Raw genomic sequence first — 15,607 nt, 5'->3', positions numbered from 1 at the left:
GCCTTGAAAAACTCAACCGCTATTGAGTTTTGATGCTTAAAAATTATGGAACTAATTACTTCATTTCTGCTGGAGGAAACAAACTTGACACCTTTTAATTGACTCCCTGGAGATGCTTATTGGCTGATTTGAATGTTTGAAGATGGCAGAGTTTGTTTTTATTCTACCAGGTTATTTTCCACCTGTGTATTTAAGTGCTCATTTTATGCCTTTAAAATATGGAGATAATCCCCCTCAGACTGATTAAGTGCCATTTGTCTTTGACTACTCAAAACTGTCATCACAGTTTGTTATTTATTGACTAAATGCTTGCATGAAATCTGGAATTTGATCTAATTGCGACTTGTCTTTCAAGAAACCACCTTTATCCTTTGAATATGAGATTGATATATCCATAATTGCCACAAAATCTGGAATGCAAATTGAGCCCAATACCTTGAGGCAGACTGAAGATTATTATTTCTTTGAGATAAGGCTTCATTGTGATTTGAGGAATCGTGGTAGGCTGAGATAGTTGATTTAGAATAAACTTTGTGTACTGACCAATAACTTAGCCTTTACAACATCTTTGTTTCAAACAAGAATATAAGGGCATTTCTAGCTTTTTGCGCAACAACCCCATAACCTTTAGGCTGTCATAATTCAAAGTATTCAATATTCTTTAGGGCTTTAACTCTTCTTTTGAATGAACAAAGTGACAATTAATTACCCACTCATACTTCCTTTTAGTCTCAATAAAGTGACACAAAATAGGTTGGGTATAGAGGCAAAGTAACCATCTTAGTAATAGGTTGCTCCTTGGCATTGTAAATGCCATAATATTCTCTTGAATCTGCCATCAGTTTTTTGTAGGGTTCAATATGACATCTCCCATTTTGTTGCACAAATTTGGGCTGCAATTTCCTGCTCTGTTGATGATACAACCATCTTCTTGTTAGTTTTTGGTAGCATTGGAAGTGCTCTAGCCTTGAAAATTGGTGGAGAGGCTAAGGCACATGAGTTCTAAAGAACCCAGAAACCATTTGGTGAAATTCCACCCGGATTGTATTTTATTAAAATAATTAATATTTTTAATGGAGTTCCTAAGTCTAAACTTAGGGAAATTAAAATATTAATGGGTATTAATCAAAATATGGGTGAGAATGATCTAGAAGGCGGATCAAGTCATGTTTTAATCTTAGCCGTTGATTAGAGACTTAATCTCGGCCATCAAAGACTCAACAAGACAAGTATAAAATGGAGGTTTGGGGTTCATTTGGAAACACAGAGAGATTGAGGAAATCGATTTTCTGAGGTGAGAAGTTCTTAGGAGGAAAATCAATTGGGGAGATCTTGCAGCTGAGGGGCAGAGAGAATCTGGGAGGACTTTCCGGAAAATACAGAATAGAGAGGCAGAGAGAGCTTGCAGAGAGGCAACGCAGTAGCCGTGAGGGCCAACGCTTGGCCAGTCTGGGCCCACGCAGTCTTGATGCAGAGCTAGAAAGGCCAGCGCAGAGCAGAAAAGTTGCTTGTCATGCAAAATCCAGAACTGTTGGGAATTGCCGGAACTGCCAGGAACTGTCGGAACAGCTGGGAGAGCTGACGCAGAGGGTAGAGAAGGTGACGCAGACCCTGAAATGCTGACGCAGGGCCAATGCAAAAATAACCGGGTTAGCCAGTCTTGTGCCAGATCAACCGGAATTCTGCTGGGTGAAGTGAGGTAAAACTCACTCAGATTCTCTGCCAATATTTTCTTTGTAAAGGATTGCTAGATGAGCATCCTAGATTATATTAAGATATTTACTGCCAATAATAAGAATCCTTAGATTTACTGCACTGGTTTTCCCACATTGGGTTTTTCCGGGGACGATTGTCCAAAAACAAGTGTGTCAATGTGATTGTTCATACGTTGATGTTTCTCTTGCTGTTTAATTTTCAGTTCTAGTTTGTGAAGTCTGCAACTGAATTTATTTTGGTATTTACTGAAGTATTGGTAAATAACTTATCATAAATAAGTAGGAGAAATAAATCAATTATTGTAGCAAATTTTCACACTTCTTTGAATGCAAAAAGCGTGGCAAGACATCGAATATTTCCGGTAGGAATATTAACAAGAAATAAGATTTTTATTTTGAACATGAATAAACAAAATCCCAATAGCCCAAATCGCCATTGCTTTATAAAATCACACATCTGCTCCTGAAGAATCTAGCGATGAAGCATTTTATTTGGACACTGGAAATTTGGCATAAGAATTGGAGGTTGACTCTCTAAAATAAAAAACTCCCATTCTGTCCTTGCCAACTTCGAAAACAGATATTAATGTCACCTTCTCCCCCATAAGAAAAAATCAACTGACACATATGGTCACTTGTTACCTGGGCGATCTGCTTGAAGCATACGCTTAACGCATTCACAATTTATAAATCGATCTGCAAGGTCCATAGACCGGGCTTCATTTACCAATGTTGCAGCTGCCACTAGATCTCTTGCATGTTTAAGTATTTTACCCTTCACCAAGTAAATATCAATGACAGTTGGGGTATGTGCTATAGCCTCATCAATCTTGGCAAGAGCTAAATCATGCTGCCCTCTAATGTCATAATGCTGGGCAAGCAAAAAGAGAGTCCATAGAAGTGTTGATGGTGGCTTTTTCTGAGACCTTGCAGAAAAACTTCCATTATTCTGAAGAGAAGCTTCAATTTCAAGAATTAATCCCCCCAATATGTCGGTCTTGCTTGGGTGATCATATAAAGGACGTAGGTCTGAGAATAGAGAAGGAACCCCCTTAGTTAGAAAGGGTCTAATATAGTTGTCTGTTGCCTTCCGAAACTCTTCATTCTCGAGAAAGTCAAGAGGTATGCGCTTAGCAGCTGCAAACCACAAATATTCCTTTTGAAGAGATTTGTACAAGGAAGCCAACTTATTAACATGCTCTGGTGAATGCTTCCTCCTCTCTAGTGATAGACCTAGACACTTCTGAAGTGCTTCATGATATCTATAATTTTCAGAGTTTTCCGCAAGGAGGGACTGATATGTTGCTTCTTAAAAGCCAACTTGTCAACTATTTTGGTCGCCTTCTTATTAAGTTCCTCTAGTGCTCTTTCTGGAGTCCCCACATTCCTCAAGAAGAGAGATCTTGTATAGAAGCATTTCAGAATGTTCATAGCATTCATTATAGGGAGGATAGTCCTCTTCCAGTGTCCCCTCATATGCTTCCAAAATTTCTACAACTTTTCTTGGATCCGAGTTCAAGTGATGTGCAACAACGAATCCAATCCATTTCATACGGTGATTGGGCTTCAAAGTTGATAGTTGCTGTCTTGTTTCCACAAATCCTGACAACTCTCGCATTTGTGCCTGTAGAAGAGAAAGGTCCCGTAGAATTTCAATATTTACTAGATCAATCTTAAGAGCATTTCTATAGCTTTTGATTGCATCACTATACTCCCTATTTGAACGGTAGAGAAGACCATAAACATGCCAATAGACATGACTTTTCACATCATTCTTTAAGCCATGCCAAACAAGCTCATAAGCTTCTGTCTTACGATCCATGCAATTATAAATCAAACCCTTCATTGACAATATATCAGGAGGCTAGAGCATCGGACTCTGTTTTTATAATGATAGGTTTGTGACAAATCTCTGCATTTGAGTTTAACCTGTCGATGTTTTCCCATACTCCATAGCTCATTCATAGCGAAATTATTCCTTACAAAAATTTCAACCGTGTGCTTGCTAGGAAGCTTTGGCGATTTATTGGTAAACGCATTTTCGGAGGTAGCGTGTTTGCCATATTGTCTGTAGATGAACCTCCCAAATCAGATCCAGTAGACAGAGTAGTCAACATGGAAAAGGGTTTGGAAATCTCCGATCTAAATCCTGTCTTGACAAACTCATCTACCTGGCATTTCTTTTGACACTTGCAGGCATCAACCATAACATTTTAGCGCACATGGTGATCTTGAGTGGTATATGTTGGTGGACGCGTGCCTTGGCATTTTATGCCCTGCATGAGATCTCCTTTGGCCATTGATTTTGCCATCATAGTTGGATGAGTGACCACTGTCACTTACCTGCTGCATTGTCTTGGTTTGACAATCTTTTGGTGGCACATTTTATTTCTCTTGTGGGATTTATCCCACATGCAAGAGGGAAACCAAAATGCGGGCTTTTACATACACTAACGCTTCCAATGCATAATGGCGCATTGTGCACTATACTCTCCTCCTCCTCGACTTGGCTTGGCGCTTGACATCGTACAATTTCAGCTGTGAGTCATTAGACCGATTCTCAAAACACTCCTCAATCTCAATATGAAAAGGCAGTACTACCACTTCTTGTTTTGGCTAACAAAGGTTCTCAAAAGACTGATTTTGACATTGGAAATTGTGGGACTGAATTTGAACTTTTAAATCTTGAAGATCTTTATCAATTTTGTGAACAAACTCCTCTAAAAATTGAATTTTATCTTCATATATACATTTGCATGACTTTAAATAAATAGGCAATAAATTAGAGAAATATTTATCAATTTGATCATCATCACAAATATCCCAGTATTCTTTGAAACCTTCAATAGAAATAGGGTTTGCCACATACCCTGTCATTTCGTTTGACAAGCAACCAGATGAGCAGTTTAAGCTCTGAATGCTTCGGCCAATTGAGTCGCCATGAGTATTTTGCAATCTGGATTCTTTGATCATGGAGTCGCCCGGTGAATGATTCAGCCTTCATATGTCTGACTGTTGTCCACCATCAGCAACCAGATCTAGGTCGTCGTTCTTTCCCTGGGAAGATAGAGCTTTCACGTTCCCCAGTATGGTCGCTAGAATGTTAGCACTCTGTATTTTTCCTAGGCTGAGGAGGAAAATTACAAAGGTAACCATAAACTGCTTGTAGGATTAGAAACTAACCTTTCCAATCCCAGAGAGGGCTCTATCTCAATGGATTTTTAATCAATCATAGTTTAGGGTTTTAGGCTAGGTATGAAGATCAAGAAATTGGTTTTAAAATTGTGGTTGCAAAATGAAGGAAGAGCCCACTGGGCATGGAGTCATAAGGGTTTTCAGTAATTAATCACATATAGACAGAGGAATGTTTCAATCAGGGCGAGGTAGGCAAACTCCTGGATCTTATAGAGCTATTGGGGGTGGATGAGATGAATCAGATTTAAGATCAATTTAAATGTAGAGCATAGACAGATGAATTCTATACTTAAATCTCAGAAAGAAAACATTAAGATTGCTTAACAAGCCAGAGCAAAGCACTGCAAGTAAATTCTACTCATCATCTTCTTGTAACAATCAGGAAGGAAAATCCATGTGAAACTTGAAAGAAAAACAGATTTACAAAAAGGAAAACATCACCATTTGTTTGACACAAGAATCCTGAAACCAAACTGCCTCTGTATCACTGAATTAATTACTTCTGTTTGAGCTCCACAACTTACAGTAAAAAAAAAAGTCTTCTTTTTCCTCACTATCAACACCTCCTTACACTTTCAAACTTGAATATATACAAATACAAATTTTAAATTGTTTTCTAATTTGCTGGAAATAAAATCAATTAAAATCATAAAAGATAAAACCTAAACTAAATTGGTTGCAATGTATCTTGAGTTTCTAGAAGACTGCTGGAAATCTGTTGGATTGCTGCCAGGTGGTCTTTGATTATATATTTTCTGCCTTGAAAAACTCAACCACTATTGAGTTTCGATGCCTAAAAATTATGGAACTGATTACTTCATTTTTACTGGAGGAAACAAACTTGACACCTTTTAATTGACTGCCTGGAGATGCTTATTGGCTGATTTGAATGTTTGAGGATGGCGGAGTTTGTTTTTATTCTACCAGGTTATTTTCCACCTGTGTATTTGGGTGCTAATTTTATTCCATTAAAATATGGAGATAATCCCCCTCAGAGTGATTAAGTGCCATTTGTCTTTGACTACTCAAAACTGCCATCACAGTTTGTTATTTATTGACCAAATGCTTGCATGAAATCTAATTGGGTCATCTTATTCATGGCTGAAAATATTTCTCTTAGATTCCTCTCATTGAGAGGTGTAGGATTGATCTAAAGATCATCCGATTCCAATAAGTATTTATGGAGATATGAATTTATTTTGATTATGGAATTGTTATCAAGCCGACCTACACTCATGTAGGCTCGGAAGCCCAACAGTCGCATCTATTCAAACATCAACAATTGTGTATAAATACAGGATGATTTTTCCTCATTTGCATTCACTCATCTCATCACATCTCTCTCTCTCTCTCCTGCACAGAAAAGAGGCTCTTCTCTACTGCGCAGAAAAGAGACTTTCTCTCACACATGTTGAAGGAAGTTGCTGAAACTAAAGCTGCAACTGCAGATCCAAACATTGACCAGCGTGGACCATCAAACCTCCTCTTCTGAACTGCGCTATAGGTTCATCTGGACCTCCTCTGAAGGCCGCAACTTTTGGTGGTGGAATTAAGTCGATCCGATAGTCAGTGTGTGAGATATTGACTGCCCTAGTTTGAAGGAAGCTGCTGAAACTGAAGCTGCGACTGCAGATCCAAACTTTGACCAGCGTGGACCATCAAACCTTTTCTTCTGAACTACACTATAGGTTCATCTGGAACTCCCTCTGAAGGCCGCAACTTTTGGTAGTGGAATCAAGCTGATCCAACGGTCGGTTTGCGAGATATCGACTGCCCTAGTTTTGATGATGAAGCCGCTAATGTTGATGCTGTTGATCTAGGGTTTGCTATTGCTGATATAAATCAAATTTATTGTACTATTTCTCTCTGCTGAATTATTGAAGATAAAAGAATATTTGATCAAAGGGTTTCCCCACACATTGTGGGGTTTGTCCCTGGCTAGCGGCCACATCTTGTGTCTCTTGTCTTGGCTTGTTTTCTGTTGATCGTTTAATGTTCTATCTGCACTTTACTTATGCACATGTGATTGCTAATCTATGAATAATAATAAGTAAGAAAAGTAAATTGCTCTAAGCATAGAACATGCCATAATTTAACATGGGTGCAGCATGGTGCAACGCGGTGAGGTGCAACATGATGACGAAATGCAACATAACGATAGGTGAAGGAGTCACCTTGGAGAATCAGTTGAAGCAACATGTTTTCAACTGATCTCATGTATCATCTTCTTAGAGATGATCTATGCTCTTATCTAGATAAGTCAAAGTGTTGACTTTTATTGTAAACGTACTATCTCTTTCTCTCTCTGCTAAATTATTGAAGAACATATAAGAAGAATTGATCAAGGGTTTCCCCACATTGGGATTTGTCCCTAGGTAGCGCCACATCTTGTGTCCTTTTGTCTTGGCTTGTCTTCTGCGATTTATGTTTATGTTCTATTTGCAGTTTACTTTAATGCTGATGTGATTGCTAATCTGGAAAAGATATTGAGCTAACTGTGAAAATTGAAATAAAGTGCTCTAAGCATAGAACATAGCTAAAATTAACATGGTATCGGAGCTGAGGTGAAGACAATGCGCAAGCAAGAGTGAAAGAGCAACCACCGAAGACAGTTGGGAAAGGACAAAAGGATTAGTGGATTCCTCATCCCTCTTCAAATTCACCAAGGGTGAAGTCAAAGCAGAGAATATTATCAGAATGGCGCAGCGGAAGCTTCTGATGGCCTACCTATAGATCAATTCATTGGGAAGTCTGGATCTAAGGGTGGAAGGAAAGGTAGATGCCTTGGTTGCAATAAGTTCGGCCATTATGCGAAGGAGTGTCCGAATGGCAGAGACACATCTCTTGATGAAGGTAACAATCATTTCAGGGACATCTTCAATGATCAAAAGAATGATAGGTAATGCAGGTCATCAAGGAAATGGCCGACTCTTCAAAGAAAGCAAGGAACTCCAGGTATGAAGAATCAAATGTTGTTTTTGATAAGATAAAGAAGTGTGATCTTGTATTGGCCCTCTCGTTCAGATTCTTTGGGAATATGGCTTATTGATTGTAGTGCTTCAAGGCACTTCATCGCATAGTAGGGTGCACTCTCTAATTTGGTAGAGATGGAAATAATTGTTGGATTATACTTGGAGTCGATGCCACCTATCCCGGAAAGGGTGTAGGGAATGTTACCCCTCAATTGAATGAGGGTAACTTTATTCATTTACAAGAATCTCTTTTATGTACCTAATCGCAATAAGAACTTGGTGTCCATGTCGGAAATGGAAGTCAAAGGTTTCAGGGTGGCATTCATCGATGGAAAGGTACGTGTTAAAAATAGAATTTTCAAAGATGTTTTTTCTCATGGGTTTAGGGTTGGCAAGTTGTATCAAGTTGCAGGATGGTCCATTGGGGATCATGTCAATTGTCATATTGCATCTATAACACTGGAGGTCTACCTATGGGGCCCTACCCAATGTGTGTCAAATGGTGATAGAGATGCCTGAATTCAAGAAGAGCATGAATGTACATGTCTGAGATGTACCGAAGGAAAATCTTATAAGGGGACCATTCCCCTCGTGTAGCAGGTCCACACGTTTGGAATAACCCGAGGAGTTTGAGATTCATGATCGAGAATCACATGTATACAGGTGGAATAAAGCCCTCTATAGCTTGAAGCAAAACACCCTGGGCGTAGTATGAGAGGATTGATAGCTATCTGATGAAGATGAGATTCACTAGGAGTGAAATCGATCCAAACCATTACCCGAAGGTTGTGGATGATAGACCTCTCATACCGACACCTTATGAGGATGACCTATTTCTAACAGGTGTAGATCCTCTCATTCGCAGAAGTAAGAGGGAGTTGGAATGATAAACTACAAGCTTGTGACTACCTTGAGGATCTTAACTTTCATAAGTTATATGGTAGTGATGTCAGACCAGATTTGGGAAATGCCTCCGAGTTTCATAAACTCATTCACGTTGATGTTCTTGGTGAACTTCTGTCTGGACATATGTTTTGCAGTTAGCATGGTGAGCTCATATTTGGTTGAGCCTCACTAGATTGGTGCTAAGAATCTTCTGAGATATCTTCGGGGCACAATCTCTCATGGATTGAGATACACTGCCGAAATATGAAACTGCATGATTATTCAAAGGCTGACTAGGCAGGCAATGTGGAGGATCACTAGAGCACTTCTCAGTGCTGGTTCTCTTTGGATTCTGCTTCGATATCATGGATGAGTAGGAAGCAGAAGTCGGTTGCTCTAAGCACCGCCGAGACCAAATACATAGTTACGTGTATGATCTCGTGTGAAGTTGCATAGTTGCAGAAGCTCTTAAGTGAGTTGTTTGTACACATGATGAATACCACTGAGAGTCTCTGTGACAACCAGAGGGGGGATTCGATTATTGAGGAATCCCATATTCGATGATTTCTCCAGTAGATAGACATCATATACTGCCTTATCTAGATATGGTAAGTTGATGAGCGAGGAGGCTCCATCACATTGAGTCATTGAGAGACCTTCTTATAAGGGTCCTTCATGTTGTATGCATTGAGCTCTGGGAGTTCTGGGGGGCTTGGGGTACTTACTGGAGAAACATATGACCACAGGGCGACTCACCCTCCCTTGGTGGTGTGCTATGTACAGGATGATAGGTTCAACCTTCCCTTGTGATACCCCATGGCGACTGTGGAACGGGATGATTAGTTCTCCTATGGGCCGGGATGATTAGTTCTCCCATGGCAACAATGAAACAGGATGATTAGTTCTCTTGTGGGCTAGGATGATTAGTTATCCCGTGGCGACTGTGGGGCAGGATGATTCATTCTTCTATGGATAGGATGATTAGTTCTCCTGTCGAGGTATCCTACCCATGCAGTCTGGGACTCATGGGAAGTACCTCTCATCTAATCAATGAACAGGGAAATGGGGTTAGGGACCATAGTAGTACTATCAATGGACACATCGTTGTATCTATTGTACTCCCTATGCTAGGATGACCTCCATTGATCTGGGATCAATATGAGTGGTTTGAGACACTCTCTTGAGATATTTATTTGGGATCAATAAAACTGACTTCGGGTTAGTAAGAGTGATGTGACACACTCTCTTCAGATGAAATTGACTTCGGTTCAGTAGAGAATGGTATGAGACATTCTCGATCGATTCTTCTTCTTCATGGTTCAGTAGAGAAAAGCAGAGTAGAGCAAAGCAAAGCAGAGCTCAACAGAGCAGAGCAGTGCAGGGCACTGATGGCAGAGATAGTACAATCAGACATATGGATCAGTGGATGGAGTTCTCCCTAGTTGAGAGGGAGTGTTAAAATTGGCAACTAGGGCCAAACTCCATGTGGGTCATCTTATTAGTGGAAGATAATACTTTTTTTGGATCCCTCTCATTAAGAGGTGTAGGATTGATCTAAAGATCATCCGATTTCGATAAATATTCATGGCAGTGTTGCGGGGGAGTGCGCTCCCCCCATCCCGCTCCCAATCTGTGCTCCGGGCGGGAGCGACTCGGGATCGGGTTGGGAGCGCGCTCCCGAAATCACTCCCGAAAAAGGAGTGATTTCGGGAGCGCACTCCCTAAATTTTTTTCACTCCCTACCTTTTTGTGAGCATTTTTGGGAGCGTTTTGCCTGTTTTGCAATTTTTTTTGTAGTAATGTTTAAAATGCAATTTTTTTTTAAAGAAACAAATAATGTTTGAGTGGGGCAACTTAATGATCAAGTCTAGGCCCTAGTATTGATATGCTATTCATGGTAATGTTAAATTCTTAAAGTAAAAGTGACATTCTCCTTAATCTTCATTGTCACTTTTACTTAAATTTTTAACTTTACCATAAAATGACTCAGGATGTTTGAGAGTGGTTCTAGCCTCATTGGATTTCATATGGAGAAAGTAGAATTTTAGATTTCATTCAAAGTCCAGCAGACTTATCAGTTTTTCAGGATTTCAGGATTGCAATGTTTCCATTGAATTTTGTCATGTATTAGGGTATGGAACTCATATTTAATCAAGAGCACCAATCCCTCTATGTACTTTGATGTTAGTGACATTGGTTGTCGAATTCCTCTATCATTACCCTCCTACAAATGTACGCATCACTCAAACAAAATCTTGACTTGACATGCTATGCTTTTTCTATCATATGTTAATGCTTAGAGGGTGATATTAATGACAAAGATCCCTATACAGATACAGAGGTAATAACAAAGATACCTCTGGATATTAATTCTTAGAGGGTGATATTAATGACAAAAGATCTTGATTTTCCAACAAGACTAAAAAATTAGACATTTCTCGTGGTGGCAAGAGGCTCAAGCATAAGAAATAGATAATAGATTTACTTCTCTTTTCTAGTTTCTAGTAGCTTTTATAACTATTGACTCTTTCATATTTATTATGATATTTTTTTAAACAATATATGACAATTTAAGTTTGAAGTTGGCAATTATAACTCATTAGTAATGAATTATGAATATGATGCTTCATGAAAGTTGAAAGTTGTTTCATTTCATTTCATGTTAGATATTATTTTTTGTAATGGTTACACTTAGCTTACCAGTACAACTTTGGTGATCAATGATGATAAATGTTATATATTGAATTTTGAGAGCTTGAAACTTTAAGATTGATGAATCATGAGACTCACTATGTTGCATGTTACCAACTTGTGGACGTGGTTGATGAAGATTATAACTTCTAGATGATTGTTGTTATATGGTTCAATTTATGTTTTTTATATCGTATTCATTATTCTACATGTTTTTGTTGATATATATGTATCAAAATATATAAAATATATATATTATATAAAAAAACGCTCAGGGATTCGCTCCCAAACCTGGAGCTTCTGAAAATGTCGCTCCCGCTTCCGTTTTTTCTCCTGCTCCCCGCTTTCGCTTCCGCTCCCAAGTAACACTAATTCATGGAGATATGAATTTATTTGTGTTATGGGACAATTCATCAAGGTCGGCCAACAACCAAATAAACCCCACTTGTGCTCAACGTTTCAGTATAAATAGAGGTGGCCTTCACGTCATTTTCAACACACTTGGGATCTCTTCCTCTCTACTTGTCTTTGTGTTTTAGTAGGAGGAGAGATCCTAAGGGATAATGCTTCCCCAATCCAGAGGGTAGAAGTCGGAATTGCCGGAACAACTGGGAATAGCCGGAATAGCTAGAATTGCCGGAACTACCAGAACTGTCGAGAACTTTTGGAACTGTCGGGAATAGCCGGAATTGCCAGAATTGTGGAAAAAAGCCGAAACTGCCTGAAATGGCCGGAATTGCCAGAACTGCCGAGAACTACTGGAACTGCTGGGAATAGTTGGAATTGTCAGGACTGTCGGAACTGGCGGGAATAGCCGGAATTGCCGGAATGTCCGGAACTGTCGGAATTTCCGGAACTGCCGGCATTGCCAAGAACTGGCGGGACTGCCCGAAGTAGCGGGAACTACTAGAACTGCCGAAATTGCTGGAATTGTCGGGAACTGCCAAAACTGCAGGGAAAAGCCGAAACTGCCGAGAATAGCCAGAACGGCTGGGAACAGTTGGAATTGCCGGAACTGCTGGGAATGGTCGGAATTGCCGAGAATAGCCGGAATTGCTGAAACTGCCAGGAATAGTCGAAATTGTCGGAACTGCCGGGAATAGCCGAAACTGTCGGGAACTACTAGAATAGCCACAACATCTGTCTCCGAAGGAGAGTAGCATGCAAAGGGACAAAAAGCATGCTAGGGACAACAAGCAAGCAATGTGCAGCCAACACATCTGTCAGTATGGCAACATGGTGCAACAATGGCACATAATGCAGTACAGTGATGGGTATAGTCATGATTAATGAAGCGTGATGAGATGCAGCATAGTGATGATGGGTGCAACATGGTGCAGCGCGGTGATGTGCAACATGATGACGAAATGCAGCACAATGATAGGTGGAGTTACCTTGGAGAATCAGTTGAAGCAACATGTCTTCAATTGATGTCATGTATCATCTTCTTAGAGATGATCTATGCTCTTATCTAGATAAGTCAAAGTGTTGGCTTCTGTTGTAAATGTACTATCTCTCTCTCTCTTTGCTGAACTATTGAAGAACATATAAGAAGAATTGATCAAGGGTTTCCCCACATTGGGGTTTGTCCTTGGCTAGCGCCACATCTTGTGTCCGCTTGTCTTGGCTTGTCTTCTGCGATTTATGTTTATGTTCTATCTGCAGTTTACTTTAATGCTGATGTGATTGCTAATCTGGAAAAGATATTTAGCTAACTGTAAAAATTGAAATAAATTGCTCTAAGCATAGAACATACCTAAAATTAACAGGGATCGATATGTTGCTTCTTAAAAGCCAACTTGTCAACTATTTTGGTCGCCTTCTTATTAAGTTCCTCTAGTGCTCTTTCTGGAGCCCCCACATTCCTCAAGAAGAGAGATCTTGTATGGAAGCATTTCAGAATGTTGATAACATTCATTATAGGGAGGATAGTCCTCTTCAAGTGCCCCCTCATATGTTTCCAAAATTTCTGCAAATTTTATTGGATCCGAGTTCAAGTGATGTGCAACAGCCAATCCAATCCAGCTCATACCCGTGATTGGGCTTCAAATTTGACAGTGTCTGTCTTGTTTCCACAAATCCTGACAAGTCTTGCATTTGTGCTTGTAGAAGAGAAAGGTCCCGTAGAATTTCAATATTTTCTGGATCAATCTTAAGAGCATTTCTATAGCTTTTGATTGCATCACTGTACTCCCTATTTGAATGGTAGAGACGACCATAAACATGCCAACGGACATGACTTTTCACATCATTCTTTAAGCCATGCCGAATAAGCTCAGAAGTTTATGTCTTACGGTCCATGCAATTATAAGTCAAACACTTCATTGACAATATCTCAGTACGTTGGAGCATCAGACTCTATTTTTCTAATGATAGATTTGTGACAAATCTTTGCATTTGAGTTTAACATGTCGATGCTTTCCCATACTTTGTAGCTCATTCATAGCAAAATTCTTCCTTACAATAGTTTCAACCATGTGCTTGCTTGGAAGCTTTGGCGATTTATTGGTAAATGTATTTCCTGAGCTAACGTGTTTGCCATATTGTTTGTAGATGAACCTCCCAAATCAAATCCAGTAGACAGAGTAGTCAACATGGAAAAGGGTTTGGAAATCTCTGATCTAAATCCTGTCTTGACAAACTCATCTACCTAGTGTTTCTTTCGACACTTGCAGGCATCAACCATAACATTTGAGTGCACGTGGCAATCCTGAGTGGTATATGTTGGTGGACGTGTGCCTTGGCATCTTATGCCCTTCATGAGATCTCCTTTGGCCATTGATTTTCCATTATAGTTGGATGAGTGACGACTGTCACTTACCTGTTGGATTGTCTTGGTTTGACAATCTTTTGGTGGCACATTTTATTTCGCTTGTGGGATATATCCCACATGTAAGAGGGAGACCAAAATGTGGGCTTTCACATACACTAACGCTTCCAATGCATATTGACGCATTATGCACTATACTCTCCTCCTCCTCTGCTTGGCCCGATGCTTGACTTTGCGCTGGGCCCCTCAATACTTGGTCTTGTGTGCTGGCTCTCGGTCTTGTGAGCTTGTGGCTGTGATATGGAGATTGGCCCAAGGCCAATATTTTTATTTGCCAAACCCTTCCAAACGAGCCTGAGATTCTGCATAACAATCCTAGCAGACCCAGGGCATAAATTTTTGCCAAAATTTATCATGTAATAACATTTCTGTTAGTTATTCCAACCTGGGAATGAGTTTGAAATTAACCTTCTCACTAAAGAAAATCCGAGCACTCCTTGATAGTTGTGATTACTCCTCCTCAGAATAGATTTATCTGTTGAAATTTCTAAGTCTGACACATTAGAAATTCCTACTGCATTATTTGGTTTTTTCTCGTACTTGTTCTTTCCATTAACAAGTTATTTATAAATATAAATACCGAAATAAACACAAATGCAACCTTAACACATATGCATATCAACAACTAAAATAACTGAGACAATCACACAAGGGACACCGTTATTTTTGGAAAATCGTCCCTGGAAAAACCCAATGTGGGAAAATCGGTGCAGCAGATATGGGGGTTTTATTATTATGCAGTTTCTAAATACAACTAGGGTGCCAAAAATGACTCACCCTTCAGAGATTTTCCTTGGTAGAAGCACCTCTCCTCGGAGACAAATATTTCGGCTAATCAGCAACTGGATGATTGATCCCACAACAACTTAGACAGTTCCTTAGTTGGATAGCGAAAGATGCTCCAAGCTTCCTTCCGGAACTGTGTCACCCTCCAAGGACTGCGTCACCCTGTACGGCTTTGCGTCTGCCTCTCAGCCCCCAGTTTGCCTCATGAAAATTCCTCAGCGTTGCCTCTTCAATCCAGTGTCATCTCTACATCTCTCTGCGCTGCCTGTGTTAGCTTGTGCTGCCTCTGCGTCACCTTCGCTGGTCTCCTCAGCCTCTGCGTCAGTCCTGGCTGCCTTTGCGTCAACCTTCCAAGGCTTTGTGTTGTCTCTCCACCGCTTTCTCTGCCCCTCTGATATGTATTCTCGGCTTTGTGTCGAACTGCCCCTCACTGCAACAGATCACTAACTCGATTTCTCAGCAAACCCTCCCCCAGAAAATCAAATTCTTGATCAACTTGGTGTATCTCCAACTGACCCTCAAGCCTCCTCTTA

At 40.0% G+C, this 15,607-nt stretch overlaps 1 pseudogene; it reads right to left on the bottom strand.

Moving 5' to 3' along the window:
* Window positions 1–4,067, bottom strand: part of LOC149201586 (N-terminal acetyltransferase A complex auxiliary subunit NAA15 pseudogene) — a 30,828-nt pseudogene extending 26,761 nt beyond the window's left edge.
* Between the last annotated feature and the right edge of the window lie 11,540 nt (window positions 4,068–15,607).

Source organism: Pinus tabuliformis, chromosome 2_1 (genome assembly GCF_031772625.1).
Source record: "Pinus tabuliformis cultivar Carrire ecotype Pingquan chromosome 2_1, CPIR1, whole genome shotgun sequence".
Lineage (NCBI taxonomy): Eukaryota > Viridiplantae > Streptophyta > Pinopsida > Pinales > Pinaceae > Pinus > Pinus tabuliformis.
Note: the sequence above shows the minus strand (reverse complement) of the source record. Positions and strands in the feature narration are given on the sequence as shown.